The sequence below is a fragment of the Hyla sarda genome, chromosome 5, assembly GCF_029499605.1.
Source record: "Hyla sarda isolate aHylSar1 chromosome 5, aHylSar1.hap1, whole genome shotgun sequence".
NCBI classification, from domain to species: domain Eukaryota; kingdom Metazoa; phylum Chordata; class Amphibia; order Anura; family Hylidae; genus Hyla; species Hyla sarda.
Genome location: NC_079193.1, coordinates 361,758,618 through 361,761,927, shown reverse-complemented (window position 1 = coordinate 361,761,927; position 3,310 = coordinate 361,758,618). Strand labels below are relative to the sequence as shown.

The window sequence follows — 3,310 nt, the reverse complement described above, 5'->3', positions numbered from 1 at the left end:
CTTTTCCAGCCCACTGGAGCACCTGAAGGCTGAACTAATTTATGCAGGATAAGTCATCAACTGCCGAGCCGAGAAGTTCGTGACGAATCGAATTTACTGTAAGTTCGCTCATCTCTAATAAAAACAGCTAAACTTTTCAACACAAAGGGGGAGATTTATCAAAACCTGTGCAGAGGAAGAGTGGTGCAGTTGCCCATAGCAACCAATCAGATTGCTTCTTTCATTTTCCACAGGCCTCTAAAGAGGCCTGTGGAAAATGAAAGAAGCGATCTGATTGGTTGCTATGGGCAACTGGACCACTCTTCCCCTGCACAGGTTTTGATAAATCTCCCCAAAAATGAATATATTAGAGACCAAAATGCTATATTAATCATCCAAAATACTTCACTGACTACAAATGATCAAGTTACGTCTCTATTGCTACTTCACCTTCATTAACAGGTGCGCGGCGTTTTCACTTTAAAGTGACCCTATTGCATCATCATCCTCCAACAAGAGACACTTATTTACAAATGATTATTTTTAGTGTTTTTAAAGGACCCGGCGGGGGCACAAGGGTACGATCCGGAGCTATCTTGGCAGCCTTCTGTATATTTGTTGGAGTGCGTTACGAAGGCGAGAACACATGATGAAGAGATCGGAGCTGCTGAGCCATCTCTGCTCTGTCTCATCCTTAAAGTGGTCCCTTAAATGGTATGACATCTTCCCCAGCCTCTGCATTTCCTTACAACCCAAGACATAAACAAGACCATCTGCTGCCAGTCCCTGACCTGTACTCACAGAGCGGAGCAATGCCATCCTCTTAGGGAATGAAGAGGTTTAAGGGGGTATTCCAGGAAAAAACTTTTTCTTATATATCAACTGGCTCCAGAAATTTAAACAGATTTGTATTTTACTTCTATTAAAAAATCTTAATCCTTTCAGTACTTATGAGCTTCTGAAGTTAAGGTTGTTCTTTTCTGTCTAAGTCCTCTCTGATGACACGTGTCTCGGAAATCGCCCAGTTTAGAAGCAAATCCCCATAGCAAACCTCTTCTAAACTGGGCGGTTCCCGAGACGGGTGTCATCAGAGAGGATTTAGACCGAAAAGAACAAACTTAAAGGGGTAGTCCAGTGGTGAAAAACGTATCCCCTATCCTAAGGATAGGGGATAAGTTTGAGATCGCGGGGGGTCCGACCGCTGGGGCCCCCTGCGATCTCTCTGTACGGGGGCCAGGCTCTCGGCCCAGATAGCGGGTGTGGACCCCCGCACGAAGCGGCGGCCGACACGCCCCCTCAATACATCTCTATGGCAGAGCCGGAGATTGCCGAAGGCAGCGCTTCGACTCTGCCATAGAGTTGTATTGAGGGGGCGTGTCGGCGCCGCTTCGCGCGGAGGTCGACACGCCCCCTTCCCGCGGACTGTCGGGGCTCCGTACAGGAGATCGCAGGGGGCCCCAGCGGTCGGACCCCCCGCGATCTCAAACTAAGTTGTTCACCACTGGGTCACCACTGGGTCACCACTGGACTACTCCTTTAACTTCAGAAGCTCATAAGTACTGAAAGGATTAAGATTTTTTAAAAGAAGTAATTTACAAATCTGTTTAACTTTCTGGAGCCAGTTGATATATAAAACATTTTTTTTTCCTGGATAACCCCTTTAATGTATTAAAGAAGCACTCCGCCTTCCCCCCTCCGTATCATGCATACTCATCACTAGTCATATACCGCCATGTGTTTCATTGCAGCACAGCTGCGTCCATGCGTTTCATTACTCTAACCAGGTCATGTGATCACCATCCTTATCCACAGAAAACAAAGGGGTACTCCACTTAAAGGGGTACTCCACTGGGAAAAAAAATGCCAAATTAGGCTGCATTCACATCTTGTTTTTTACATACGGGTGCCGGATCCGGCTGGGGGAGGGGAAAACTCGGCACTCCCATACCCCAGCCGCATTAGCCCGTAAATCCATTTACTTTAATGAGCCGACCGGAGTCAAACGGTGACTCCGGTCGGCTCAGTTTTGACCCGTATCCAGTTTCCCAACCAAACCTAAAACCGTAGTGTACTATGGTTTTAGGTCTGGTCACAAAACTGGATACGGGTCAAAACTGAGCCGACCGGAGTCACCGTTTGGAAATGGATTTACGGGCTGATGCCGCTGGGGTACGGGAGCACCCGGTTTTCCCCTCCCCCAGCTGGATCCGGCGCCCGTATGTAAAAAACGAGATGTGAATGCAGCCTTATAGAGATTTGTAATTTACATCAATTCAAAATCTTAATCCTTCCAGTACGTTTCAGCTGCTGTATGCTCCAGAGGAAGTTGTGTAGTTCTTTCCAGTCTGACCACAGTGCTCTCTGCTGACACCTCTGTCTATGTCAGGAACTGTCCAGAGTAGGAGCAAATCCCCCAAAGCAAACCTCTCCTGCTCTGGACAGTTCCTGACATGGACAGAGGTGTCAGCAGAGAGCACTGTGGTCAGACTGAAAATAACTACACAACTTCCTCTGGAGCATAGAGCAGCTGATAAGTACTAGAAGGATTATGTGGGACATGTGGGAAATAGGGGCAACGGGCAATTGTCTACTACGTGAACATGTCCTGATGGGGGCGCGTAGGATAAGGTTATATAGGGGTATAGAAGCCCATTGGGACAGTAAAACTCTACTACACACCTTACAAACAGATTTTAAAAGGGCACTCCGGAGAAATGTATTTTTTCTTTTCTTTAATAAAGATATCTTATTTTGTAATATTGCTTTAAAAAAAAAAAAAAAAAAAAGGATATTTTTTTGTTATATACGGTACTTTTAGACATTAAGTGGTAGATAGTCCCAGATATTCTTGTGCTGTACATCGGGTTAAACCTGTATATTCCATATCCACAGGGGTCCCCCCACCCGATAGATCTACTCATCATAGATCGGAGATTATTGATAAAGTCTTATCCACAGACAAGATAACCCTTAAAGTGGAAAGACGAGTCGTGGGGGTGGGGGTTGGGGAGGGATGATCTCACGCCATCTTGAATATTCGGTCTGCGGTGTCTGCATGAGCAGGAACAGATGGAGGACAGAGCCTCGGACATTCCAGATTATTGGACTGATATGGATGGTGAAACCAAATTTTCAGTAAAGACAATTTATGTAAATAATTTGTGTTTTATTATGATTTTTTGTAACTTTTGACCATACTTTTTCAGTTTCTCGCTTTCAGGATTTCTGCAACCTAATTGGATATTTCCATTTTTGATTCTCAGACACCGTAAGGGTCTATTCACACGGTACGATTTACGCTTGCGGAATTCTGCCTTATATTAAAGCCCAT

At 45.4% G+C, this 3,310-nt stretch overlaps 1 long non-coding RNA gene across 1 annotated transcript; it reads left to right on the top strand.

Moving 5' to 3' along the window:
* The first annotated feature begins 307 nt into the window (after positions 1–307).
* On the top strand, positions 308–2,975 carry LOC130272770 (uncharacterized). The gene is made up of 3 exons (XR_008843733.1): positions 308–441; positions 527–693; positions 2,872–2,975. It is a non-coding gene; the product is annotated as an uncharacterized LOC130272770 (long non-coding RNA).
* Positions 2,976–3,310: the final 335 nt, after the last annotated feature.